A 20,161-nucleotide genomic window follows, 5' to 3' on the forward strand; every position below is an offset into this window, starting at 1 on the left:
AATGGCACCTTATTCCCTTTATAGGGCACTACTTTTGACCAGGGCTCTGCTGAAAAATATCCAGAGTTGCTCTGTGTGGCTGAGTTTGACACACTGTTTTGGCTTATGCCATTTTTGCATGAATTACCACACAAAAGGAGTGAATCCCTGCCTAGTAGCCCATGGCAACCATTGCCACCCAGCTCACTGTAACCCTGAGAGGAAGGGAAAGAATCCCAGCTGTAAGACTCTGCCTGGACAGAAACTCTGTCTTCCAACACTGTGTTTTACATGAAAAAGGAAAATCATCTGTACTTCTCTCGGATAGTAATAGTAGTTCATACGATAAGGTGTTTATGGGTTACTAGGCATTTTCGGATGGTCTTTATCCTCCATTTTTGAATACTGTTTTTTTTTTTACGTTGAGGGGAGACTCTGCACGAGGAGAACCTAGGTCTTTTGTGTAGATTTGGGTGCAGGAATCAAACACTGTAGAGCACAGCAATATTATGTGTGCAGGCATCTCATTCCTTTATTTCAGTATTATCATTTTTTTTGCCCAGCTCAGATATTCTAAAGTTTAGGCTGTGCGAATCACGCTCTTTCTCTTCCTAGACCTTTACCGATAATATTGTAGCCCAGAGGAGCACCAACACTCATTATATTAAGAAAATCAAAGCAACCTCTTGAGCACCAGCAGCCCTGAGTTTTCAGGAGGGGGTACAGATCATGTCAAATATTCAGCTCCCTACCAACGAATAGCGTTAGATTTTATTGGAAAATCAGTGTTCCATTTGCCTTGGTAAATTGTGTTATGTCTGTTTGAATGTCAGCTGAATATGTTTTGGTCTTTTTTCATCTCTCAGAAATATATCAAGAATGGACAAAACAAACTGTGTTGACAGAACGATAACAATAGGAGGCAAGTGGATTCCCTCCTGCACCTTCGCTAAAAGAGAGAATGAAGAGAGACAGAGAGAGCCTGAGCGAGAGAGAGAAAGGGGGAGGCAAGACTTTGGGAATAGCTTGACAGTGAGATAAGTGACAGTGCATGACAGGTGAAATGTGAGTTCTACTGATGCCGTAACAGGGGAATATGGCCAGTAGGTTTTAGAAACATCAACTTTTGCCCTTATTCCTTCAACTAAAGTTCCGCCTGGATGCAGTCAAAATCACTTCACATCTCATACATCAGTGAATGACTCACTTCGCATTTGACCTTGAAGCGCTTACCTCCAGCGTGGCAAATTGACTCCTTTATGTAGAAAAGGCCTCTCTTCTTGGTATGTTTTTAGATAGTGTTTCCTTGTTTATGTGACGCGCAGGATGCAGCCATCAATCATATTGTATGTCATTTCATTTCTCAACACACAAACATTATAAAAAGGTTGAGTGACCATGAAAGTCAATGGTTCTTTCATACTCCTTCAAAAATTCATATCCAGAAAATGGGGGTTCTTGATTCTGGAGTTGCATCCCAAATGGCACCCTACTCCCTTTTGGGCTCTAGTCAAAAGTAGTGTATTATATAGGGAACATTGTGCCATTTGAGACGCAGACTAGTATGGGAATAGCGTGCCATTTGGGATGCATCCTCATTCCCCCTAGATGCCAGGAGAATGAGGGGATCTGAGGTCTGATAGTGAAGTGTGCCATGTCGCCTTCACTCTTAGAAAAAAGGGTTCCAAAACGGTTCTTCAGCTGTCCCCATAGGAGAAACCTTTTTGGTTCCAGGTAGAACCATTTTGGTTCCAAGTATAACCATTTTCGTTCCAAGTATAACCATTTTGGGTTCCACGTAGAACCATTTCCACAGAGGGTTCTACATTGAATCCAAAATGGTTAGGCTTGGAACCAAAAGTGTTCTACCTAGAAACAACAAACGTTTTTCAAAGGGTTATTCTATGGGGACAGCCGAAGAACCCTTTTAGGTTCTAGATAGCACCTTTTTCTCTAAGAGTTTTCAGACCAGTGACTCTCAGATACGGATAGCTTTCACCCCAGAGCACAATAAGTCACCAGTGTTGACCAGTGAGGCGGATCATATCCCGATCCCAGCTTCAGTTCCCTCCCTTTCGGTCTTTTCCATTAGATTACTAAATCAATGTAGGACAGCTAATCTATATTCCACACAGAGCTCCTTGGCCAATGGACAGAAATACTTAGTGGGTGAAGGATAAAGATGGCTGGACACACTCACTCTCTTACGCCCGCCTGCTTGTGTTTATTATTAAGCCCTTTCTTCAGAATTCTCTTGATTTAAATTGTATGGATAATCAAATTAGTATATTTTGCAATTACTCTTCACTTTGCAATGGAATGACAATGTGTTGTTGCACATAAAAATATTATTTTAAGTACCATATTATTTAATTAACCCTTCATTGTCAATCTCATCCTACAGAATAGTTTTGAACAGGGATAAACACCCTGGGAATTTAATACATGCTGTATTAGCTTTATTTGATTGATATAAAACACAATAGTTTCTGGGACCATAAATCGGCATGGGCATTTCTAACACACTGGCTCATCTTTTTCCTCGAGGCCCCCATTTATAGTCAATAATAATTCTGCATAAAAAATATTTTTTTTATGGCAAAACCTCCCAATTTAGACCAGCCCACTAGGTTAAAAATGAACCAGCCCATCTGGCATTTGCCCAAACTGCGCTATGGCCAGTCTGTTTCTGGATGAAATGGAGAGAGCTGTAGCATGTCATTCCCTACACAGTCTACAGCTATGACTTCCCCAGACCACTGTCTTTGTGTAGTCACTGGTGATACGGAAGCCTCTGCTTCCTCTGCCCGCTGGTAGATAACCCAGTCTGGCCTACCCCATCTCTGGCTATGCTGTTTCAGATGCCTCAGCAATACCCTGCTTCGCTCTTCTATCCTCTCTCCTGCTCCCAGGGGATCGATTTAGTCATTGGGGGTAGATAGCTCACTGTATAGTATGAAGCTCCAAGCCCCTTCATGACGAGGGCTTTGTGAATGCGTGCTGCTGCCAGCCCTGTTTAGGCTGTGTAGCCCAAGGTTATATACTCAAGACCACTATTGCAACCTCTGTCTGCTTTACTTTCCATTTCTCCCCAAGCTGGGTCAGACAAAAGCTGTGCATTTTATTGGGTCACCGTGATGCACTCAGCTTGAATTAGTCGAGGGACGTGTGAGAACAGGCCAGTTTCCCGGACTCAAATTAAGACTAGTACTGGACTAAAAAGCACTTTCAATGGAGAATCTCCATTGAGCATGCTTTTTAGTACAGCACTAGGCCTAATCTATGCCCCCGAAAACCGTCCTTACAAGTTAGCAAATTCCACATATATAGTGTATAAACAGAATGCATCGACTAATGTCGTTTTAATGGGTCACATTAGCATAGGGCACTTCGCTAAGGAACCAATAGTGCTGCCTAAAGCCATATATTAAGAGAGTTTGGCCAGGTTTTAGAACAGACGCCATGTCAAATCAAATCTAATTAATTTATATAGCCCTTCGTACATTAGCTGATATCTCAAAGTGCTGTACAGAAACCCAGCCTAAAACCCCAAACAGCAAGCAATGCAGGTGTAGAAGCCCGGTGGCTAGGAAAAACTCCCTAGAAAGGCCAAAACCTAGGAAGAAACCTAGAGAGGAACCAGGCTATATGGGTTGGCCAGTTCTCTTTTGGTTGTGCCGGGTGGAGATTATAACAGAACATGGCCAAGATGTTCAAATGTTCATAAATGACCAGCATGGTCGAATAATAATAAGGCAGAACAGTTGAAACTGGAGCAGCAGCACGGCCAGGTGGACTGGGGACAGCAAGGAGTCATCATGTCAGGTAGTCCTGGGGGATGGTCCTAGGGCTCAGGTCCTCCGAGAGAGAGAAAGAAAGAGAGAAAGAGAGAATTAGAGAAAGCACACTTAAATTCACACAGGACACCGAATAGGACAGGAGAAGTACTCCAGATATAACAAATTGACCCTAGCCCCCCGACACATAAACTACTGCAGCACAAATACTGGAGGCTGAGACAGGAGGGGTCAGGAGACACTGTGGCCCCACCCGAGGACACCCCCAGACAGGGCCAAACAGGAAGGATATAACCCCACCCACTTTGCCAAAGCACAGCCCCCACACCACTAGAGGGATATCTTCAACCACCAACTTACCATCCTGAGACAAGGCTGAGTATAGCCCACAAAGATCTCCGCCATGGCACAACCCAAGGGGGGGGGGCGCCAACCCAGACAGGATGACCACATCAGTGAATCAACCCACTCAGGTGACGCACCCCTTCCAGGGACAGCATGAGAGAGCCCCAGTAAGCCAGTCACTCAGCCCCTGTAATAGGGTTAGAGGCAGAGAATCCCAGTGGAAAGAGGGGAACTGGCCAGGCAGAGACAGCAAGGGCGGTTCATTGCTCCAGAGCCTTTCTGTTCACCTTCCCACTCCTGGGCCAGACTACACTCAATCATATGACCCACTGAAGAGATGAGTCTTCAGTAAAGACTTAAAGGTTGAGACCGAGTTTGCGTCTCTGACATGGGTAGGCAGACCGCCATGTTTGCTCCTTTATTCTTGAAATTTTGCTGATATAACAATACGAGAGCGGCTACGACAATTCCCTATGTAATTACCTGCTGTAAACAAGCAAAACAGAATAGCGAATTTAACAGACGTTATTATTGAATCGCTAAATAATGTTCATCCAAGTATACTGTGTTGTGGTGTCAACAAAGTGCATATCTGTTTAGACTGGGCATCTTCATTGGTTTTGAAAAATATCAGAAATAAACAGCACAACGCCGAAGCTTCAATTATCACTTAGCAACGGCTATGGAGGAGAAAGTGGCACTCTTGGAACGTTCAGATTGAAAGTGCAACTCTCCATTTATACGACTCTGGTGCGGCCTGTCATTTAATACGTTGAATTACAACAACCTCAAAGCACCATTCAGCACCTTACATGAGAGAAAGTTAAGGCTAAAAATAGGTATTCATACATAAATGTGCTTAAACACTTTCATGCACAGAAGCACACCTGGTACAGTGTCCATCCTTTACACTGCTTTAGGACACTTCTGAGTTAAGCTGTACGCTGCCTGAGCAGCTGCCAGTATGAGCAAACAAACACACGCATATAGTCACGCATATAGTCACGCACAGAGATGTGTACACACACACACACACACACACACACACACACACACACACACACACACACACACACACACACACACACACCAACTCTTGCTGTAAGCAGCAACAGCAGCAGCTGAGAGACAACACAAGGTCCTACAGCAGCAGCTGAGAGACAGCACAAGGTCATACTTAGCATTGTGACAGGTCTTCAGGCATTTGGTGGCACAGTCCCTTCAAAGACATGTAGGAGGACAAGAAAAACAAGATTACTTGGCATTCATTCACTGCGAAATCAAACGCATGCTGAAATAATTTCATACAATGCGATCTGGGAAAGCGGTACTCTATTTTCCACCCCTCCCCCTGTTCTCCATATTCTGGGAGGCCTCTGTGAATAGGCAATAAAGAATTGAGGGTGATAATATGTGACAACTTGTAAAGACACGAAAAAAGAGTATGTGGCTCTGACAACTTTCAGTCTCATTTTATGTATGCCATGCTATTTATTGGTGGAGTTATGGCTTGAATTGTTATCAAATGCTGTAGGTGATTTGTGTCTATTGATTAGTTGATGAATGACATGTTTCATTGTGAATAAACCTACACAATGTATGCATCCCAAATGGCACCCTATTCCCTATATAGTGCACTACTTTTGACCAGAAAGTACTACTGGTCAAAAGTGGTCCACTGTAAAGAGAATTAGGGTGCCGTTTGGGATGCAATTAATTATTATTATACCATTGCTTTTGTGGTCCACCAACAGAAGGTTTTTAATTCACTGTGCACTATGTGATTCAATACTTTAGAGAATTGCATATGTTTATAGGGAATTATCAGCATATTTATGAGAACCAAAGACTGACATGTGAAGGCACAATCCAATTGATGGTAAACTGATTGATGGTAACCTATTCCCTATATATAGGGAATAGGGTGCCATTTGGGAGTCAAACAGAGTAGAAGCAGATGGACTACACTTCAGCATCTTGATTTATTAGATAAGACACGCTAGTTCAGCTCCACCCTGCACAACATGGGCCTGTTTAACTGGACTGTGGCTCTGTCTGTGGAGACAAATTAATCACGCTAGTGTTTAAGGCCCAGTGTTACGCCATGACACAGGAGGGCGAAACAGAACAGTGGTCTACCATTATAATCAGGCCTGCAGGATTCCAACTCTGGTCGACTAAGATCTATGCTGTTGCTGCCCTGGCTTGCATGTGTGTGTGTGTGTGTGTGTGTGTGTGTGTGTGTGTGTGTGTGTGTGTGTGTGTGTGTGTGTGTGTGTGTGTGTGTGTGTGTGTGTGTGTGTGTGTGTGTGTGTGTGTGTGTGTGTGTGTGTGTGTGTGTGTGTGCGTGCGTGCGTGTGTGCATGTGAGTGTGTGTGTACACGCATCGCATGCTACTGTAGTTATTTAGTGCACTGAAGGTTAACTGAAATTCATGGTCCAAAGCTCAGGTTAGACACCCACAGACATCTTCCATGTCAGGCACAGCATCAGTGGAAACATGTATCGTGCTAAAAGCTGTGTGGGGTCTATGTGATCTATATTGTTTGATAAGCATGGCATGGTGGGTTAAGGAAACAATCAGTGGGAGGTCACACAAGTTTGTCCTTGACTCCCTGTTTACTTAAACAATATTTTAAACAATATTAGTAAATGGCACTTTTACAGTATGTGGAAAAACAATTTTCACATACTGTAAAAGTAAGCATTTCACTGTTAGTCTACACCTGTTGTTCACGAAGCATGTGACAAATACATTTGGATTTGAATTGATTTCTCAATTTAAAGTGCTCTACTATAGGTCATGTAAAAGGATTGATAAGTGATACAAGTTGGATAACTGTACTCATGGCATCCATAATTTGTTTCCATCAGCATGTATCCATCAACTTACCCCAGTTCCTTTTCTCAGTCTGTCTGTCAGCTGGACATTCCCCAGAGTGGTAAGAGGGCAGGCCCCTGTGAAATTGGGAGCAGGCAATAGAGGTATTTTCCTGTCCCCTATGTGGAAGGGTTGAAAAGGAGAGGAGACCCAAGGTGTATTTAAGCATTAAACAAAAAGGCCCGAGGGGGTATGGTATATGGCCAATATACCACAGTCCCCCGAGGTGCCTTATTGCTATTATAAACTGGTTACCAACGTAATTAGAGCAGTAAAAATATGGTCTGATATATCACGGCTGTCAGCCAATCAGCATTCAAGGCTCGAACCACCCCGTTTATAATAGTATACAGTGTATAAGCCCTCTGGCCTTGTTAGATCATGTAGTACACAGTGTTACTCTGAACTCACCTGCTGGATGCCTACAGTCAGTGTTCTTGCTCTGTTGTACGTTAATTAAAAGAAGACAAATCACCCACTGGGCACAGATGTCAGTTCGATGTCCTGAAGCAGACCGTGAAATCCCCGGGTCTTGAGCGTGACAGAGGGTGCTCTTTACCAATCAACAGTGTGTCCCTTGAAATACAGACATTATTGGTGTATTAAAGGTCAGGCAGAGCTAAAGCACAACACACAGGAGCATCTTACTGCAAGAATAACTGATACATGCTATGAAATTAATATATTTTATTTGTTTAACTCAGATAAATAAATTGTTAAACCCCTCTCGTGTCAATCCCTGTGATTTTAGGTGCTAACTGAATTACGTGTTCAAATTCCAATGACAGCCTTCAATGTTGAATCAATTGATTACAGGAATCACCGTTCTGAGATCAATTTTGGACCTAATTTACACTGTGAACCCTGACAAAGTGCAGGCCATGAAGTGAGAATAAACAACCATTAGTGAACGGCTCTTCTTATAGGACTCATACAGAACAGCTATAGCCAGCTGAAACACAGTAGAGAGCACACAGGACGTAAGGAAACCACAATATCTATACAGGCATCAACAGATCAATGAGGTTCAGTTAAACATACCACCTATCAAAGGGACACTTGGAACTGTAGGTAACTAGGCACACATCCGTCTACACATGCTGATCCATGGATGAATAAACAACGACTGTTGGTGCTCCACTTCCTCCTCCATGTATCCTTAAAGCACCATAGGGCCCTGACTATACATTTTCACAAGCTCTCCCCTCTCTTTTGACGATCTCTTAAAAGGGTATCGTATTTATTAACAGTGTATGATTCCTCTGGGAGATGTCTTTGTACTACGTCTGCTAAATGACTTAAATGTAAATGTAAATGTACTATACTCACCGGAGGACTTACCATTGGGTAGAAGAGGCAATTACCTCAGGCCTCACATCATCAAGGGGCCTCGTGAGCAATTAAAAAAAATATATATATATATTTCTATCATGTATCTTCTTAAAATCTGATTTTAAACCTAACCCTTACCTTAACCCTAACTTTAACCACACTGATAAACTCATGACAAACCTTCTAACCATGACTTTTTACAATATAGCCAATTTTGACTTTGTGGCTGTGGTAACTACTGACAACCAGTGGAAAGGTGGAAGAGCTACAGAGTGTTAGTCAGTCCAGGACTATTCTCGAAAATCAGTTGTTTCTCAAAAACGTCTGCAGAGTCCGAACGGTTGTTCTAGACACTAATATGACCCCTCTGCCTGGGGCCTCCAAATCACTAAATCTGCCCCTGGTTATATTCTTTCTAACTGCATTACAGTACTGTTTGAAAGGTTTCATTTGACTTAGAGTTGTATGATGGCTCCCTCTTGTGGAGAGTGACGACAACCATTTGCTTGATAGAGCATATCTTTTCTATAAAGGGACAGAACTACTGTCGTCCTCGCAGTTGTTACATTATGAATTCACCTTTATTAACACCAATCAGAGAGACTAGCTTATTGTATTTTTTAATTCCTTGCCGTGCAAAACAAAAACTTGTCGTAGGATTTCTGCATTTGATAGACTTTTAATCTGTAAATGTGTCAATCATTTTACCAAAATCAAACCATATGTAACTGAGTTAATAGCATCTGCCTATTGTAGCACTAACACAAGTGGCACTTCAAATTAAAAGGTAGATATTCTCAGCTACAGACCCACTGTAACATACCTTATAGTGCTGTAGGAAAATCTCACTAGTAAAGCAATTGCCGAAGGGGTTGAAATCTATAAGGAAGAAAGTACTTAAGGGGAATATATATCAGGGTCACCACTCCACACCTCATTTGAGAGGATTTCAATCCCGACCAAAGTCAACCCTCTCCAAAACCACACTCAACTCAGGAGGACTGTTTTCATTTAAGCATTTGGGGTTTTCAGACAAATCTGGGCTAGAATACAAAATGAAGCATTCCGTGAATATGCATGGCTCTCCCCTCTGAGAGAGAGAGAGAGAGAGAGAGAGAGAGAGAGAGAGAGAGAGAGAGAGAGAGAGAGAGAGAGAGAGAGAGCAAACGAGAAAAATGGCTGGGGCAGGCAGATGAGTGTTGGCAGAGGAGTGCGAGGCGAGTGCCAAGCTTGCCCACAGGGATGGAGGGGCGCCAGAGAGCAGTGGCAGCCTGTTTGTCTTGGAATCCCACCACCAATCTGGAGTCCAGGAGAAAACGAGAAGCCCCTCGATCTGCTTCCAATTGGAGGATCAAATGTTGGTGTAAATGTCTGACAGCATCTCACCTCTCTTGACTCCTGCCCTGCCCTGGATGGAGGAGCAACGGTCTGATAGATGACGCTGCTGGCAACATTTCAAATGGCACCCTATTCTCTATACAGTGCACTACTTTGACCAGGTCCCAAAAGTATAGGGAACAGGGTACCATTTGGGGCATTTAACTGTCTGATTTTGCTCTTTCCCACCCCACACTAGAATGGGAAGTTTTAATTACCATTCAATTACCATACAAGTCATAAAACTTGGAGGCCTATTACATTTGGCAGATTGTGTCTTTTGCCCCAGGTTTCATTCTCCATGGATATCACCTTCTTAGCTTAGAAAAGGTTACTCAACACTGCCTCCATAATGTAGTGATCCTGTGTGGCTCAGTTGGTTCAGAGCTCAGCTCAGCTGGATAGCATCTCCATGATTGTGGGTTCAATTCAAATCCCATCAAATCAAATTGTAATGGTCACATACACGTGATTTGTTGATGTTATTGCCGGTGTACCAAAATGCATGTGCTTCTAGCGCTAACAAATTGTACGACTTATACACACAAATCTAAATAGGAATGAATTAAGACTATATACATATATGAATGAGTGATGTCAGAGCGGAACGGACTAAGATGCAGTAGAATAGTATAGAATACAGTATACACATATGAGATGAGTAATGCAAGATATGTAAACATTATTAAGTGACTAAGATACTGTGGAATAGTATGGAATACAGTATATACATATGAGATGAGTAATTCCAGATATGTAAACCTTATTAAAGTGACTAGTGTTTAATTCCTTAAAGTGACCAGTGATTTCTAGTCCATGCCTATAGGCAGCAGCCTCTAATGTGCTAGTGATAGCTGTTTAACAGTCTGATGGCCTTGAGATATAAGCTGTTTTTCAGTCTCTCAGTCCCAGCTTTGATGCACCTGCACTGACCTTGCCTTCTGGATGATAGGGGGGTGAACAGGAATTGGCTCAGGTGGTTGATGTCCTTGAGGATCTTTTTGGCCTTCCTGTGACATCGGGTGCTGTATGTGTCCTGGGGACATTTCTTTAGCCTCCTGAGGTTGGAGGCTCTGTTGCGCCTTCTTCACCACACTGTCTGTGTAGGTGGTCCATTTCAGTTTGTCAGTGATGCGTACACCAAGGAACTTGAAGCTTTCCACCTTCTCCACTGCGGTCCCATCAATGTAGATAGGGGGTCCCCTCTGCTGTTTCCTGAAGTCCACGATAATCTCCTTTGTTTTGTTGACATTGAGTGAGAGGTTGTTTTCCAGGCACCACACTCCCAGAGCCCTCACCTCCTCCTTGTAGACTGTCTCGTCATCGTTGATAATCAAGCCTACCACTGTTGTGTCATTTGCAAGCTTGATGATTGAATTGGAGGCGAGGGAGTACAGGAGGGGGCTGAGAACACACCCTTGTGGAGCCCCAGTGTTGAGGATCAGCAGAGTAGAGGTAATGTTCCTACCTTCACCACCTGGGGCGGCCCGTCAGGAAGTCCAAGACCCAGTTGCACAGCGCGGGGTTCAGACCCAGGGTCTCGAGCTTAATGATGAGCTTGGAGGGTACTATGGTGTTCAATGCTGAGCTATAGTCAATAAACAGCATTCTTACATAGGTATTTCTCTTGTCCAGATGGGATAGGGCAGTGTGCAGAGTGATGGTGATTGCATCGTCTGTGAATCTATTGGGGGTGGAAAATTGAAGTGGGTTTAGGGTGTCAGGCAAGGTAGAGGTGATACGATCTCTGACTAGTCTCTCAAAGCAATTCATGATGACAGAGGTGAGTGCCATGGGGCGATAGTCATTAAGTTCAGTTACCTTTGCTTTCTTGGGTAAAGGAACAATGGTGGCCATCTTGAAGCATGTGGGGACAGCAGACTGTGATAGGGAGAGATTGAATATGCCCGTAAACACACCAGCCAGCTGGTCTGTGCACACTCTGAGGACGCGGCTGTGGATGCCGTCTGGGCCAGCAGCCCTGTGAGGGTTAACACGTTTAAATGTTTTACTCATTTAAGTAGCAGCAGCGTAAAGAGGGGTCTGGGTAGCCCTTTGATTAGCTGTTCAGGAGCCTTATGGCTTGGGGGTAGAAGCTGTTAAGAAGATTTTTGGACCTAGACTTGGCGCTCCGGTACTGCTTGCCATGCGGTAGCAGAGAGAACAGTCTATGACAAGGGTGGCTGGAGTATTTGACCATTTTTAGGGCCTTCCTCTGACACCGCCTGGTATAGAGGTCCTGGATCGCAGGAAGATTGGCCCCATTGATGTACTTTTCCTTTTGTAGTCTGTGATTGTCTGTAGTCCATGTAGGGATCACATACTAAAACGACAACATACTAATATTACAATGTATGTACTCACTGTACTGTCGCTTTTGGTCAAATCATCTGCTAACCAGTGTAGGCCTATACAGTGAAGATAATTAAACTATCCCATTAATAATGTCCTACAGCTACCAGCAGAGGGAGAGCTGAAGTCACACATTAGCCCCACATAAGGCCCAAAATAACTAACTGTATCTTGTTGACTGCTTGGAAATCTGGAACTGAATGACCATCAGTTAGTTCAGTGTCCCTTTTAATCTATTTTATTTATACAGTTTACAACATTATTTTACTGGCAGTGAGTATCCATTCCATAAACACAATCCACAAGTTTCTTCAAGATAGTGTTACCTAACTCTTCTGCTGACCAATACAATGAGGCATTATCCCTCAGAGAGAGAGAGAGGGAGAGAAATGGAGGGAGAGAGAGTGTGGAGAGGGAGAGCGATATAGAGAGAGGGAGAGAGAGAGAAAAAAAGGGTGAGAGAGAGAAAGAGGAAAAGAGAAGGGGTGAGAAAGGGAGAGATGGGGGAGAGATGAAAGACAGAAATTCCTTTATTGAGGGATTATTTGGCATTATCCAAATGCCAAACCAAAACTGGTTGAATCAACGTCGTTTCCCCATCATTTCAACTAGCAAATCAATGTGATGATTGGATTTGCAAAAAGTCATCAATGTCAGGGAATTTAGCATTTTTTCACCCAACTTTTAACCTAAATCCAATGACATGGTGAAATGTTTTGTTGATTTCACATTGAATTCACGTCAGTTGACGACTCAACCAAATGTAAATCAAAACTAGACGTTGAACTGACGTCTGTACCCAGGGAATATACTTACCCGTCTATTCATTCGTGGGAGGGAACTCATGTTTACCTGAAGACGGCAAGTTATTCCTCAACTGTCAGGTCAAATTCTCCTCCTGTCCCTTGCTGTTACAGAGAGGTTTTGTACTCTGCTCCTAGGGGACACAAGATCCATACGCACATATATCAGGATCACAGCAGTTCTGTTCCCACTCTACCTTCTACTCTCTCCTCCAAAGTCTCTAGTGTTTTGCTGACACAGCTGATCTATTACCTGATACTGCTGGCCTAACAGAAACATGATGTAGTTCATTATGCACCCTGCAGGCTTGGACAAATAAGAGTTCAATCTTCCATTCAGCAGGCTGAAATATGAGCAGACGTTTTTCCCAGTCTCCCTCTTGGGATTATCCCTCTGTCCACAGCAACCCCCCTGGGAGTGGGGTACCTACAAAGGTTCAGGCAGACATTCCTCTATTTTTATTGTAACCAAGATAATAATGGGCACGCAGCACGAGGTTAACATTATGGGACAGGTTATATATGTAGCAAAAGAGGGCTATTCTGAGAATGTATTCCACAAAGGTTCCTGCTGATATTCAACCCCATTTAAAATGGGTTTACTGAAACATGGCAAAGAATGTGTAAGACCTATATAGGACTGGACATGTATTCCACTGAGGAGCAGAACAATTACAAGATACTTTGACACAATCTATTGTGTAGGTAATTGGACACAAACTATACTACTCACTCATGAATGAGGGGGTTGGCAACTTTTTCTCTGAGCTTGTATGAATTAAACTAACTAAATGGATTCTGGGTCAGAATAACAAGCAATGTGAGTCTAATTGCTTTGTATGTGAGAGCTCTTGGCAGATCTTCAGCGCGTTGTAAATCACTACAAGTCACAGCCAGGTGCCACACCAATGGCTGATGGAGACCTTGACTGTGTCCCAAATGGTACCCTATTCCCTATATAGCCCTATGGGCCCTGGTCAAAAGTAGCACACTGTGTAGGGAATATGGTGCTATTTGGGATGCGTGCTTAGCAACATCCCTCCATAGGCCTATACATAGGAGCTGTATGCAGTGAACACACACACTGTAAAACATATTGTTATGACCATGGGACTGATCTGTCACTTCATTAGTTGGCTTATTGGCAGAGAGAGCGGGCACACACAGCCATATTTATAAAGCAGGACCACTATAAAAGCTGACGAATGTTAAACAGATCTTAACAACTCCGATTTTGCTTCTCATTGAGCGTGTGTGTTTGTGTGAGTGCGTATGTGCATGTGCGTATGTGTGTGTGCATGTGTGCGTGTGCTTAAAAGAGGCCCCAAGGGATATAAAAAAAAGTGTGCTGTATAAACAGCAATCGCTGGAAACTTAAAGGGATACTTTGGGATTTTGGCAATGAGGCTCTTTATCTACAGTACTTCCCCAGTGAGATGAACTTGTGGACACCATTTTTATGTATCTGTGTCCAGTTTGAAGGAAGTTAGAGGTAGTTTCGCATGCCCATGATGTAGCCATATCGCTGGTGGAGTGAGCCATCAAGTGTTCTGGAAGTATTAAACCCTTGCTATAATATTCCATTTTAACAGCCTCCATTTATACATAGGGAAAAAACGCTGGCAAGAAAAGGTCATCCCTGTGTGGGGAGGAGCACAAGCAAGAGAGAAGTTCTGATCGCTCTAGTAGGGCTCTCATCCTGTCCAATGCGTGCACTGGACACAAGCGGTGGAGACACTCTTCCTCCACGGAGGAGTAATGCAGTGAGTGAAAAGCCAGCAGCTCTTAACATTATGCAAATTATAAGCACCACTTGTTTTGTGCACAAAACACAGGGTTAGGTTGTAAAGCAACCTTGGTATGAGGATGGAAAGGCTAATACTGAGGTGATTTTAAATGAGAGAAATCCCATGCTTTTGAAGCTGGCTCGAACAGTGGCTGTGGAATGGCCTCAAGCATACCAGACACATCCAAGGATGGGACTAGTTGTTAGTATACTGGGTGTAAGTGACGGTCGCTCTGCATAAAAGTGCAAATCAGGGGCTGTTTCCCCACTGTATTATTGTTAAAACCTAAGTGGCGGTCCAAACACAAGCCACTCATATAGTGAGCGTGTGGCAGGGGCTTTGTTGCTCTGAACAGTCTACACAACTTTCAGAGGTAGATCTGTAGCATTAACATTCATCCTCTCCCAGGTCAGGCTCAAAGCACCACATGCCCGGGCCGGGGATGGAAGATCTCTCTGTTTGCTTGGGTCGGCTGATCCCTGCGCAACGGTAGCTGCCAGGATGTAGGTGGAGCATGTCTGCCTTTGGCTTAAAGTTGCTATACTTAGTAACAGAGAGACCGACAGGGCCCATAAACCTTGGAATCTAGGCATGTTCAATGCAACTTTTCCCTTAGAGAGGGACTTGAGCCTCCTTGCAGGCTATTGCTCATGCACCCAAATGAGCCAGTTGATGACAGCTAGGTTTTCCCGTGGTGGGGAGGTGAGACATTTTTATCAGTTATGCCAAGAGTGCACAGCGGAAGTAGAGTGGAAGATCTGTAACAAAGGCATATCAAATCAAACTGTATTTGTCACCTGCACCGAATGCAACTTCTGCAGACCTTACTGTGACATGCTTACTTACTTGCCCTTAACCAACAGTGCAGTTCAAGAAAGAGTAAATAAACATTTGACCAAATAAACTAAAGTAAAACAAATGATAAAAAGTAACACATTAAAATAACAATAACGAGGCTACAGTATATACAGGGAGTATATACTGGTATCGAGTCAATGTGAGGCGGTACAGGATAGTCAAGGTAATTTGTACATGTAAGTAGGGGTGAAGTTTCTATACACAGATAATAAAACAAATGGAGGGGGGTGTCAATGTAAATAACTCTAGTGGTGTGGGGGCTGTGCTTTGGCAAAGTGGGTGGGGTTATATCCTTCCTGTTTGGCCCTGTCCGGGGGTGTCCTCAGATGGGGCCACAGTGTCTCCTGACCCCTCCTGTCTCAGCCTCCAGTATTTATGCTGCAGTAGTTTATGTGTCGGGGGGCTAGGGTCAGTTTGTTATATCTGGAGTACTTCTCCTGTCCTATTCGGTGTCCTGTGTGAATCTAAGTGTGCGTTCTCTAATTCTCTCTTTCTTTCTCTCTCTCGGAGGACCTGAGCCCTAGGACCATGCCCCAGGACTACCTGACATGATGACTCCTTGCTGTCCCCAGGCCACCTGGCCGTGTTGCTGCTCCAGTTTCAACTGACCTGAGCCCTAGGACCATGCCCCAGGACTACCTGACATGATGACTCCTTGCTGTCCCCAGTCCACCTGGCCGTGCTGCTGCTCCAGTTTCAACTGTTCTGCCTTATTATTATTCGACCATGCTGGTCATTTATGAACATTTTAACATCTTGGCCATGTTCTGTTATAATCTCCACCCAGCACAGCCAGAAGAGGACTGGCCACCCCACATATGCTCTCTCTAATTCTCTCTTTCTTTCTCTCTCTCGGAGGACCTGAGCCCTAGGACCATGCCCCAGGACTACCTGACATGATGACTCCTTGCTGTCCCCAGTCCACCTGACCGTGCTGCTACTCCAGTTTCAACATTTGAAGATCTTTGCCCATGTTCTGTTATAATCTCCACCCGGCACTGCCAGAAGAGGAAAGGCCACCCCACATAGCCTGGTACCTCTCTAGGTTTCTTCCTAGGTTTTGGCCTTTCTAGGGAGTTTTTCCTAGCCACCGTGCTTCTACACCTGCATTGCTTGCTGTTTGGGGTTTTAGGCTGGGTTTCTGTACAGCACTTTGAGATATCAGCTGATGTACGAAGGGCTATATAAATACATTTGATTTGATTTGAAATAATCTGGTGGCCATTTGATGAATTGTTCAGCAGTTTTATTGCTTGGGGATAGAAGTTGTTAAGGAGCCTTTTGGTCCTAGACTTGGAGCTTCGATACCGCTTGCCGTGCGGTAGCAGAGAAAACAGTCTGACTTAGATAACTGGAGTCTTTGACAATTGTTGGGGCTTTCCTCTGACACCGCCAAGTCTATAGGTCCTGGATGGCAGGAAGCTTGGCTCCAGTGATGTACTACGCTGTAGGCACTTTTCGATGATCTGGGGACACATGCTGAATGTTTTCATTCTCCTGAGGGGGAAAAGGTGTTGTCGTGCCCTCTTCACAATTGTCTTGAAACTTGAAACTCTACTACAGTTCTGTCAATTATTAAGGATCAGCCACTTTTTTCAATTTTCACCTAAAATGACATACCCAAGTCTAACTGCCTGTAGCTCAGGCCCTGAAGAAGAAATATGCATATTCTTGGTACCATTTGAAAGGAAACAATTTGAAGTTTATGGAAATGTGAAAGGAATGTAGTACAATATAACACAATAGAGCTGGTCAAGATAATACAAAGAAAAAAACAACCATTCTTTTGTATTTTTTTGTACTATCATCTTTGAAATGCAAGATAAAGGCCATAATGTATTATTCCAGCCCAGGTGCAATTTACATTTTGGCCACTAGATGGCATCAGTGTGTGTGCAAAGTTTTAGACTGATCCAAAGAACCATTGCATATCTCTTCAAAATGTTTTATCAAGACTGCCCAAATGTGCCTACTTTGTTTATTAATAGCTTTTCATGTTCAAAATGGCTTTCACTGTAATAGCTATCGTAAATTGGACAGTGCAGTTAGATTAACAAGAATGTAAGCTTTCTGACAATATCAGATATGTCTATGTCCTGGGAAATGTTCTTGTTACTTACTACCTCATGCTAATCGCATTAGCCTTACATCAACTGTTCCATGGAAGAGACACCGATCCCGAAGAAGTTATTAATGGGGGCCTGTTTGGCCTGCCTTTTGCTATAGTCCACGATCAGCTACTTTGTCTTGCTCACATTGAGGGAGAGGTTGTTGTCCCGGCACCACACTGCCAGGTCTCTGACCTCCTCCCAATATGCTGTCTCATCATTGTCGGTGATCAGGACTACCACTATTGTGTCGTCAGCAAACTTAATGATGGTGTTGGAGTCGTGTTTGGCCATTAAGTTGTGAACAGGGAGTACAGGAGGGGACAAAGCACACACACCCCTGAGAGGCCCCAGTGTTGATAATCAGCGTTTCAGAAGTGTTGTTGCATACCCTTACCACCAGGGGGCGGTCCGTCAGGAAGTCCAGGATCCAGTTGCAGATGGAGGGGTTTGGTCGCAGGGTCCTTAGTTTAGTGATGAGTTTTGTGGGCACTATGGTGTTGAACGCTGAGCTGTAGTCAATGAACAGCATTCTCACATAGGTGTTCCTTTAGTCCAGGTGGGAAAGGGCGGTGTGGAGTGCGTCCGGATTCGTGTCCCACTTCCTTGAAAGCCTTTAGCAAGAGCTGCTGTTGCCTGTAATACATGGCTTCTGGTTGGGATATGTATGTACGGTCACTGTGGGGACGATGTCGTCAATGCACTTATTGATGAAGCCGATGACTGAGGTGGTATATTCCTCAATGCCATTTGATGAATCCCTTGAACATGTTCCAGTCTGTGCTAGCAAAACAGTCCTGTAGCGTAGCACGTCATCTGACCACTTCCATTTTGAGCTGTCACTGTTACTTCCTGCTTTAGTTTTTGCTTGTAAGCAGGAATCAGGAGGATAGAATTATGGTCAGACTTTCCAAATGGAGGGCGGGGGAGAGCATAGGAATACCTATGTGAGAATGCTGTTCATCGACTACAGCTCGGCATTCAACACCATAGTACCCTCCAAGCTCGTCATCAAGCTCGAGACCCTGGGTCTCGACCCCGCCCTGTGCAACTGGGTACTGGACTTCCTGACGGGCCGCCCACAGGTGGTGAGGGTAGGCAACAACATCTCCTCCCCGCTGATCCTCAACACGGGGGCCCCACAAGGGTGCGTTCTGAGCCCTCTCCTGTACTCCCTGTTCACCCACGACTGCGTGGCCACGCACGCCTCCGACTCAATCATCAAGTTTGCGGACGACACAACAGTGGTAGGCTTGATTACCAACAACGACGAGACGGCCTACAGGGAGGAGGTGAGGGCCCTCGGAGTGTGGTGTCAGGAAAATAACCTCACACTCAACGTCAACAAAACTAAGGAGATGATTGTGGACTTCAGGTAACAGCAGAGGGAACACCCCCCTATCCACATCGATGGAACAGTAGTGGAGAGGGTAGCAAGTTAAGTTCCTCGGCATACACATCACAGACAAACTGAATTGGTCCACTCACACTGACAGCGTCGTGAAGAAGGCGCAGCAGCGCCTCTTCAACCTCAGGAGGCTGAAGAAATTCGGCTTGTCACCAAAAGCACTCACAAACTTCTACAGATGCACAATCGAGAGCATCCTGGCGGGCTGTATCACCGCCTGGTACGGCAACTGCTCCGCCCTCAACCGTAAGGCTCTCCAGAGGGTAGTGAGGTCTGCACAACGCATCACAGAGGGCAAACTACCTGCCCTCCAGGACACTTACACCACCCGATGTTACAGGAAGGCCATAAAGATCATCAAGGACATCAACCACCCGAGCAACTGCCTGTTCACCCCGCTATCATCCAGAAGGCGAGGTCAGTACAGGTGCATCAAAGCTGGGACCGAGAGACTGAAAAACAGCTTCTATCTCAAGGCCATCAGAGTGTTAAACAGCCAGCACTAACATTGAGTGGCTGCTGCCAACACACTGACATTGACACTGACCCAACTCCAGCCACTTTAATAATGGGAATTGATGGGAAATGATGTAAATATATCACTAGCCACTTTAAACAATGCTACCTTATATAATGTTACTTACCCTACATTATTCATCTCATATGCATACGTATATACTGTACTCTATATCATCGACTGCATCCTTATGTAATACATGTATCACTAGCCACTTTAACTATGCCACTTTGTTTACTTTGTCTACATACTCATCTCATATGTATATACTGTACTCGATACCATCTACTGTATGCTGCCCTGTACCATCACTCATTCATATATCCTTATGTACATATTCTTTATCCCCTTACACTGTCTATAAGACAGTAGTTTTGGAATTGTTAGTTAGATTACTTGTTGGTTATCACTGCATTGTCGGAACTAGAAGCACAAGCATTTCGCTACACTCGCATTAACATCTGCTAACCATGTGTATGTGACAAATAAAATTAGATTTGATTTGATTTGATTTTAGCTTTATATGCATGTCTGTGTGTGGAGTAAAAGTGGTCTAGAGTTTTTTTCCCTCAAGTTGCACATGTGACATGCTGGTAGAAATGAGGTAAAACAGAATT

General features: G+C 44.1%; 1 long non-coding RNA gene across 2 annotated transcripts; it reads right to left on the minus strand.

The window, feature by feature from the left end:
* Window positions 1-2,474: 2,474 nt before the first annotated feature.
* On the minus strand, window positions 2,475-13,001 carry LOC118394250 (uncharacterized). Of its 2 annotated transcripts, XR_008064063.1 has the most exons (5): window positions 12,916-13,001; window positions 7,414-12,034; window positions 7,015-7,121; window positions 5,299-5,340; window positions 2,475-3,837 (listed from the first exon to the last, which is right to left on the minus strand). It is a non-coding gene; the product is annotated as an uncharacterized LOC118394250 (long non-coding RNA). The 2 variants fall into 2 exon arrangements; XR_004827703.2 differs by having other exon boundaries at window positions 7,414-12,999.
* Window positions 13,002-20,161: the final 7,160 nt, after the last annotated feature.

This window comes from Oncorhynchus keta, chromosome 14, assembly GCF_023373465.1.
Source record: "Oncorhynchus keta strain PuntledgeMale-10-30-2019 chromosome 14, Oket_V2, whole genome shotgun sequence".
Classification (NCBI taxonomy): Eukaryota; Metazoa; Chordata; class Actinopteri; order Salmoniformes; family Salmonidae; genus Oncorhynchus; species Oncorhynchus keta.